The sequence below is a fragment of the Dasypus novemcinctus genome, chromosome 3, assembly GCF_030445035.2.
Source record: "Dasypus novemcinctus isolate mDasNov1 chromosome 3, mDasNov1.1.hap2, whole genome shotgun sequence".
In the NCBI taxonomy this organism is placed as follows: Eukaryota; Metazoa; Chordata; class Mammalia; order Cingulata; family Dasypodidae; genus Dasypus; species Dasypus novemcinctus.
Window position 1 is genome coordinate 99984025 of NC_080675.1, and position 10222 is coordinate 99994246.

Consider the following 10222-nt stretch of genomic DNA (forward strand, 5'->3'; position numbering starts at 1 on the left):
CTTGAGAGTGGGTGGAAACTGTGCCCTGGAGTGGTGGAGGGTCTGGTCATCATATCATGTTGGAAAAGGATAAAGCCTCATACCAGTGGGTTTTATGTATGATTTTTCTGTAAACCTACATCTCTCAAAAAATTATATTAATATTTTGGCAACTTGATGTATATATTCTGTTCTAACATCAGCTGGTTTATTGTCAATCACTCTGTGACAATAAAGATACTTAGTTTTGAAGCCTAAACCATGGTAAATTTACCACTAAGTGTGTCCTGTTAAAAGGAATTGGACTTATCCTGAAATACTTTTAACAGCAACACAGGCTTCCTTCAACTTAGTATTCAAAACAGATTGTAAGTCAATACTTAAAAGAACACTTAACTTAATCCAGATCACCTAAATATTAGTAAGGTATTTGTAAAATAAAGATTTTGAAAAAATGGAAACTTAATATGACTCTGTGTCAATAAGAAAACTTCATAATTCTTTGTCATTAAAAAATCTTTCTGTAATAAATAGGATAGCTACATACTTTCCTCATTTCCATATTCATGTCTTTGTTCCTGAATATATATATGGATTCAGAAAAGGAATGAGAACTGAATCAAATAGAGCAAGTAATTTGCCATGGGGTGAGGCCAGATATAAATGAAGATGCGAGGACCAAAGAACAAAGTCACCACCATTATATGAGATGACAAAGTGGAGAGGACCTTGGATAAAGTCACTGAAGAATGTTTCCAAACCATGACCAGAATAAAAATGTAAGATATGACCAATATGATGAATGATCCCAGAGCTGTAAACCCACTGTTGACCCTGAACATGAACTGTAGTTTGTAGGTTTCTATGCAGGTGAGGCTGGTGAACCAAGGAAGGTCACAGTAAAAACTATCAAACACATTGGGTCCACAAAATGGCAATTTTATAAAAAAAAAAAAAAAAAAAAAAAGATGACTTGCACAGTGAGTGACACCAATTATCCACACAGCAACCAGGAGCAAAGTATACATTGTTTTCAGCTCATAATAGACAAATAGTGAAGAGGCTTACATATGGCCACATATCTGTCAAAAGCCATGGTTATGAGCAACACCATCTCCACAATACCAATGACATGGAGGAAGAATATCTGAGTGATGCATCCTGCAAAAGAGATGACTTTGTGCATTTTGTAAAGGTCATATATCATCTTGGGTGTAAGGACAGAAGACATACCAAGGTCAGGGAAGGAGAGATTGCCCAACAAAAAGTACATTGGAGAGTTTAGGTGAAAGTCAGAAATGACTGTGAGCACAGTAATAGAGTTTCCTATCATAATTGCCACATAAAACATGGAGGAGAATATAAAGAGGAAAAGTTGGATCACCCAGGAATTGAACAGTCCCAGGAACACAAACTCTGACACTACAGAATGATTGCCTCCATCCATTGATTTACCAGCTGGTGTACCTCCAATAGTAACAAATAAGAGAAAAGTAGGAGAGAATTAACACTGCAAAGCTATATATCTACACAATTCCTTCTCAGGGCCTTATAATCACTAAATAAGCAATTTCCCTGTGGTCATATGAAACAATTGCATCACTTCCATGTGGAATATACTTAATACATTGCCTCTTCGGATAATTCTCCATCTATAAATAAGAGAATGCAACAAGTATGAACACATACTATATGGGCAAGGCAAGATTGAGAGCCCATTGAAACAATAGGTGGAGATGGCCTCATTTCCTAGAACTCACAGATTATATTCTTGATTTTCCCATGAAATATTCTTTTGCTATTCTATCTGTCTATTTATATCACTCCATCTTATGTATAAAATATGTCTACTGTAGTCATTTTAACATCATTATTCACAATTATATTTGCAATTCACTATAAATAGGCATTAGTATAGCAGAAATTGGTTTACAGCAAAGAAATAACTCAAAAGTATGATAGGACCAAATCGAGGGTAAAATGGGGATTGAGGGCAAAAGGTTTTTGTGTGGACACACAGATATATTTTTAAGTACCTAATAGAATTTACAGGCTGGATATGGTTAAGGTATACAAGGTGGGGAGGAAGAAAAGTAGGAAAGTAGGAAGTCAAGGAGGTTATGAAAATTAATTTCATTTATTAGTTCAGATTCTTCATGGCCCCTGAAATTTGTGGACCCTAGCTATAGCTACTTGACAACTATTCTCTTACAGTTTTCTGGAAATTAAGAAATTCACACTAATACTATAGTTGACCTATAACCAATGACCTCCTCTCCTTCATCTCTTTCAGTATTAGCCTCCCTTGTCTCATCTCTCTGCTTCAAATAAATCAATGCCAAGTCTGACATTTCCCTACCGAACTTTGGCTACTAAATATGTCTCTCTGATTCTTGACCATTTTTGTAGAAAATACACTATTATGACATCTATGATGTAATCTCCTTAGAGCGCTCAACCAATTCTGTATTCAAAGCACTTGGGCATGCTGCTAAAGAGTGAGGTGAGTTGAGAAAAGAGGAAGGTAGGAGTGGAAACAGTAAAGAGCTGCAAAGTAAAAGTACACTGTGTACAAGAAACCCCAGAGCTGGAATTGAAAGAAGAAGGCACAAGAAATGCAGCATTAGAAAAAAAATTTTACCCCAAGTTTTACATTCACACACAAAAGATATATAGAAATATCAGTTGTACAAGATGATTGAAATATGTCATATTTCTACACATGCCTCTTCTGTTACCTTTACTGGACCTGTGGTTGGCACTGGGGTTGGTGTATACTCAGAAGACCTGAATCTCTGAACTACCCATGTGACAGCCAGGCCCTGAGCCTCAACAGACTTGCAACTCCTACCCTCTGATATATTGGACTTACCCCAGACAGCTAACATGGAGGTTAAGAAGGTCAACCACCACACCAGGGAGCCAAGAGTGCCTACAACTGCAAGCAGGAGAATTGCATCCATCATCCATGTGGAATCGAAAGCCTTTCATGATATAGAGGTGGAGTGAACATAACCATCCCAGGGACCACAGGATAGAGGAATAGAGTATGAATGAGAGTGGATTTACTGATATTCTACTATGGAACTATTGTGATTAGTAGTGGAAGAAAATGTAGCATTGACATGGGGAATGTGGCCACGGTAGCTGCTGAGGGTAGGGTTAGGGAAGAAGAGATATGATGTGGGGGCATTTTCAGGACTTGGAGTTGTCTGGGTGGTACTGCAAGGACAGAAAGTGGACATTGTATGTCCTGCCATGGTCCACTGGATGGACTGGGGGACTGTGTAAACTACTATGTAAACCATTATCCATGTGATGCAGCAGTGCTCCAAAATGTATTCACCAAATGCAATGAATGTGCCACAATGATGAAAGAGGTTGTTGATGTGGGAGGAGTGAGGTGAGGGGGGGTGCAGTGTATATGGGGACCTCTTATATTTTTTTAATATAACACTAAAAAAAGAGAGAAAAAAAAAGAAGAAAATATTACCTCACAGACCTACCAGAAATTATCTAATCAAGGGTGATCTTTTACAAATGAGTAGTAGCAGTCCAGTGAGGGACACACAATTATGTAAAGAGAGAAACTAGGTTTCCTAGTCCAGGTATGTCTTTGATATTAGACTCTAATATGTCTCTACATATTAGAAAAGTAAAACAATGAGAAAAGGTAATCTAAATACTAGATCTGTTCAGTTCAGAACAGTAACCACTAGACACATGAGCTTGTTAAAGGATATCTAAAATCAATTCCCTCAGTTATACTAGCACATTCTAAGTACTCAATAGTTACATGTGGCTAGTAGTAATATACTGGCCAGTATGATATAGAATAATTACAATCAATATCCACTCTTTAAAGGTTAACCAAAATCCCATTTCTTGCCTGATAATTTCTGTTCCTAACACATATAATTCTGTAAAAAAAATTTTACTAGAAAAATGATAATTTCCCATATGACATATAAACCACAATATAAAACACCATTTGAGAAGATCCAAATATTGTTGGCAAAGAAAGACAGACAAATTCCTGATGGAGAAATCTAACAAAGCTTATAAGGAGAAAGGACCTAGTTTGAGCTTTGAAAAATAGTATAATTTTAATAAGCTGAAAGGAAAGGGAAGGCATTTTGAGAAGAGAAAAAAAAATGTTCCTTAATTAAAGCAAATCCTTTACTACAAATCATCATTCTTCCATACTTTCATTTTTATAGATCCTACCTCCACAAATACATTGTAAGCTTGAGAAAGATAAGGACTATTTTTTTTCTGGTCTCTTTTTTTCCTAGTACTATGGAAAAAAAAGTAAAGATTTCTTGTTTGGTTAATAACATTTCTCTAAGCAAAGTCATCTTTCCATATTTCATTTATAGTCCATAGTTCCTAATGTCTATTATATCATCTTTTCATATTAAGATCAGCAAGTGGGAATCATCTTTCCAAATATAAACATGGTGTTAATAAATTTCTCAATCACTTCCAACAAGAGAATCCCTGATATGCTTGCTATACATTTCCAGCTTGGGAATTGGGATACTTTCCTTAGGTTTCATATAGGCAATTTCCTTAACTTGATGCAGTCTTAGCGACCAATAAAAAGCATGCAAATGAAAGAGAGACAGGCAAAGAGACAGGAAGAGATAGAGAGAAACTGAGACAGAGTGAGAAAGAGACAGAGACAGAGAGAGACAGAAAGAAAGAAAGGCAGAAAGAAAGAAGGGAAGGAAGGAAGGAAGGAAGGGAGGGAGGGAGGGAGAGATGGAGGGGGACAAGATGAGATAAGGAGATAAACAGAGGAGAAAGAACATGACATGGGACTTAAACAGGTCCTATCTTCCAGTCTTCAGGATATGATTATTAGTCATCTTTGATCCCCTTCCTATGAGCAGAGTAGAAAAGATAGATGTCTTTTCACCAAATTTAAAGGTTTCTGAAATAGGTAATGATGGAATTCTCCTATATGGTATTTACCAATTACCATCAAATATTTGATTCTCATAATTATATGTTCATGAGCAGTGGGGGAGTTTATGTCTTATAGAATATTTTTATTTGTAGATGAGGAATCTCAAGCTCAGAGATGCTAGCAATGTACACAAAACCTTGAAGCTAATTAGATAGGCAACAAAAATCTGATTTCTTACCCAAATCCAATGCTGTTTTCATTACATCATGCAATTATAGTTATTTTTTCATGACCTAAGACAATTACTCATATTAGGAACTTTAAACAGAATTCCATTCTACTCAGAATAGTCCATTCTGAACACAGAAATTAACACATACATGAATTGACTTACCCAAGATTTCACAGCTACATAGAAACTGTTTCCTCATATTAAATGTCAGGCAATACAGCAAGTTAAGCAAAAACAAAAAACAAAAACAAAAACAAAAACAAAAACAAGATGACATATAGAAAACGGGAGACATGGCCTCAAAGAACTTAAAACCCAGGCAGTAATTGTGAAGTTAGGTTTGATTATTGTATCTTTCTCTTATATCTTGATTCTCAAATCTGGATTCCCATTAAAAATGAACCACACTTTCTTTCATATGCATTTCTCCATGCAATTGCACCAACTCTCCTTCCCAGTGAAATTTCTGCTCTTCCTGCTCTTTCTGTTACCTCCTGCCTCTCTAGAGACATTGAAACTTGGGAATGGGGCTGTTCTTGTGGAGGAGTACAGTCCACTTCTGCCCCCCTCAACCACTCCATCTACTCAATCTATCAATAAACCACTAATGGCAACATAGTGAGAGAGTCAAGGAATTACCCAAACTAGATTTTCTCCTGTGCATGAACATTACCCAACTCTACTGCTTACCCTCCCTAAGATGACTACCTATAAAAATCCTGCCTTTTCAAGAGACACAACTAATTAGCTACAGTAAAATGTGGTAACAAGTGATGCATTAGAGTTCTGAGATACTCAAACTGAGATAATCAGACCAAGGGAATTGTCTCATAAGATCGTCAGGGCATAGAAGGGATGTGTATAACTTTCTTATGGAAATTAAAGATTTATCATTTTATTTTCTTTACATATTTTATAACTTTATGATATGAGCCAGAGGAAACCTAAAGTATTTTTTTTTAATTTTTCAAAAGAAAAAATTCTAAATCATTATTGAAAAAGTGGTCAGATGTTAAAAATCCACACACTATGTCAAGGAAGTCCCTATGTATGTTCTAAGGTCTAAGTAATGGTTAAGAGCATTAGACATGAGTAGCCATGATAGAGAATAATGGAGAAGGATGCAAATATCGTGAGTATAACAAATTGGAAGAAGAGTGACAGGGACAGAAACAAAGAGAGGTGGAGATGGAGAAATGTGTGCAGAAATGCTTTACTTCCTGGAGAGCTTTAGGGCAATTAGTCTTAGCAGAGAAGAAGGCCCAATTGGGCCCTCCAATTCTTTTAATGTAATAATTTATATACTAGAACATGTTTATACCACCGGAAAGAAAGGAAAATTGATAACAGAAAAATCTTAAGGAAGTGTAAAAAGCCCAGAGAAATCAACCAAAAGAATTGTTAGAATATAGCAAGTTTTTAAGAAATAAGATAACTCACCAGAAAATATAACTACTAGGACACACAAGAAACTCAAAAGGATTATTTTATTCAAAATAGGACCCAAAATATAATTTTCTTGGATTTTAAATAAACTAATGCTTAAAAATCTGTAAAATTTTAATTACTTCTTAAATAATGAAGAAATCTTTAATAATTACAGGTGCATAACATTTTCTACTCTAATACTTCAATGATAGTAGGAACAGTAGGAAACAATGGCAAAAAATATAACAAATAGACATTCATAGAAAAATTCAGAAAGTCAAAAAATACATAAAAACAACAAAATGTGGTACTACAAATAAAGGATCAGTTCTTATAGCATCATCTGAGGGCAAAAGACAAGCAGGATTGTCTAGGAGAATTCACTTAGCATATCTCACTGCTTGCTATTTTTCAAAAGTCCTAGACTTAGTGAAGTTACATTTTTAACCACAGATTTTGCCCAATAGAAATGTGCATAATTTCTGTCCAGCAGAATTAATAACTCTTTTTCTATGTGCATTTTTTCCCACTGGTTGAAATCTTCAGGAAAACGTTGATATAAATAAGGTGCTTTAAGTGAAGAAAGCAGTTATGTGAATCATATAGTAATTACATACTTAATAGAGATGGTTGTTCCTGTTCTTGTCTAGCATAAGTGCACAAGTGGTGGGTATGTTTTGGCCAAACCAGAGGGTCAGAACAAAGTAGCCTCACTCCAGATTGACACCATCACAGAATCTCTAGATGACATCACCATGGAAATAACTGTAGGGAGTCTAGTCAGAGTCTGTACTTCTTGTTCCTTGTACAGGTAGATAGACAGACTCAATGACACATTCAATAATAGGAACAAGATCAGATATCCTGAAATTTACTAATGAATGCTTTAAAACATTCTATTTAGAAAATTTCCAATCTGAGGACATAAAAAAATTACAGTAGACTATAATAAGGTGAATTACATCCCTGAACAAACACTTGTTCTTAATCTTAAACTGCATCCATATGGGTCATACAGAGGGTCTTGGTGGTAAACAGCCCTTGTAAACAGGGTCATTTGATGATGTTATTTTTAGTTAAATATAGCCAATTAAATTAGGGTGAGTCTTAATCCATATTACTTGAGGTCTTAAAGGACAACACCATGTGATGGGAGGCAGAGAAAAATTCAAGAAATTAATAAAAGATTAACAGCACCTTGTCTCAGAATGTACAGAGAAAGAAAGATTGGACAATATTTTTAGTTGGCCTTCTAGCCTCAAAACTGTGAGCCAATAAATGATTACTGGTCAAGTGAAAAAATCATGTGGTATTTCTCATAGTATCCTGGTGAACTAAGGCATACACCATACATTTTTTTCTACATAAGCACTGACATTTCTCATGCAGAGGCTAAAAAGTCAACAATTTGTCCACTTCTGGTAACAGAAAGAAAGGTAGGGTGCTAAGAATTTCAATGATGGATAATATATAATAATATATAAATAAGAAGACTGCAATATCTCATAAGATGACATTGTTTTCAGAGAAATGTGAGACATTACCAGTAAGAAGAAAATATTACACAACATAATAGATTATTAAGTTCAAGAAAGACCACAAAATTAAATCAGCAGAAGCCCCTATTCATATAGTAATGGCAGCTGTTGCTTTGAGGCAAAGTGAGAAAGCTTTGGCACTAAAAGGAAAGAGAGAAACTGTAATAAGCTGTGACCACATCCTGCTGGTATTCATACCCTTGCATATTGCACAGGGTTGATCTGTATGACAAATTGCATACAATAGAAGAAATAGCATGTCATTTCTCAGTTTATAAAATAGTATGGCTTCCAATGGGCTTTCTCTCTCTTTCTTTTTATCTATCAATAGCTCTAGTATAGAGTTACCAAATAAAATATATCTTTTTTTCTAAAACTATAACTCACTCTGTAGAAAGAAACCTGCCCTTTTGTGAGCACTCTGTGGAGATGCCCACATGGTAAGGAGCTAAGGCATCCAACCTAAAGTCAGTGAGGAACTGAAGTCAACTAATAAACATAAGTATACTTAGCATCAGATTCTCCAGGTTGCACTAATTTTTTTAATGACTTCAGCTTCATCAATAGCTGGATGGCTATCTCATGAGAGAACCTAAGTCAAAAGAACCCAGCTAAAACAGCTCTCAGATTTCTGGTGCTTAAAAAAATATGTAATAATAAATGTTTTCTATTTTGAGCTACATCCTTTTTAGATTGTTACACAGCAGTTAAATGTTTGAATTCCCAAGACGGAGCACCTGTAAGCAAGGATTTAGTCAAGTCACCAAGTATAACTCTGGAGATCTTGGGCACCAACTGTTTACAATAATTTGTGAGATAATGAAATTCGCTGAGTTCTGTTCTTATAATAGCTCTAAGGGAAGTTTAGTTTCCTTCACAATGAAATAAAGGTAAGAAATTTAATGCCTTAAGAAAAATGATATCACAAATGAATATTTTCCTAATGATATTGCAATTTTTTGGACTTCCAGTTTCAGCTCCAACATGTAAACAGCTTCCAAGTTGTCACTCCCATTTCTACAACAGGAAAAATGATGAACACATTGAAAATCAGTGAGTCAGTTTCTATTACCCAATACATCATGTCCAGGTTTAACAAAATTTATAAAGCATTGAAAAAAGAAAGGAAAAAACAGTCTGAACAGACAAAATAACATCAGAACCAGACTTTAGATAGCACACATTTTGAAAAGATCAGGAAGAAAATTTTAAATAATGATGATTATTATGTTAAGGGCTATAATGGAAGGAAAAGATGATATGAAAGAAAAGATGGCTATTGTAGAGGTAGAAATTCCAGGAAAAAATCAAAAGAGTATGATAAAGATAAAAAATATTATAGCAAAAATGAAGCATGTCTTTGATGACTCACCCATAGATTCGCCATAGCTAAGAAAAGTATCCATGAGTTTGAATACATGTTGATAGTAACTTGCCATATTGAAATGCAGACAGAAACAATATGGGAAAAAATATGGAAAAATATTAACAAAATATCCAAGAACTCTGGTGTCAGAATGTCAGCCCAAAGGGTATCAGGAATGAAAGAAAAATAAAAAGAGAAGGAAACAAAGAGAAAGAAAGAGAGAGAGCTGGGATCAGGGGGTCTGTGAGTATACACTCATCAGGCAACTTTATTGTTTACGAGGAGTTCTCTATATACCTCAGTGATGTGAGAACAAGCAGCAACATGTAGTTAACTAGTACCATTACTCGTGATCTAAGGAATTCAAAAAATCTTGTCTCAAGGTGCAAAGTCTAAGTGTCCTATTTACTACAAAATATATGTGCTCATTTTTATCTCTGCCTGTGGCATCATCCTGATAGCCATAAATCATTCAACCATTGCATTCCTTGTGTCACAAGCATAGCCATGGAGACAGCATGTCTCTCCTTGTGAGGCTACTGTGCCTCAGTTTCCAACATTTCCCTCTTTTTGTTCTAGTCATGGTGACTGTGCCTGTCTTAGGTTGCCCTCCTCTGAGAGTCTTACCCTTCATTGACTACCAGCCAAGCTCTTTGACATCAGGACATTATTGAAGTGATTTTGTTAGCACCAGATTATTTGCATGTCCCAAGGCTGTTATGCTGTCCAATTTTCTTCTAAAACACTGTACGGCATACGTGAAAATC

At 35.4% G+C, this 10222-nt stretch overlaps 1 pseudogene; it reads right to left on the bottom strand.

Annotated features, from left to right (window-relative positions):
• Window positions 1-487: 487 nt before the first annotated feature.
• On the bottom strand, window positions 488-1426 carry LOC101447234 (olfactory receptor 4F21-like; annotated as a pseudogene).
• Between the last annotated feature and the right edge of the window lie 8796 nt (window positions 1427-10222).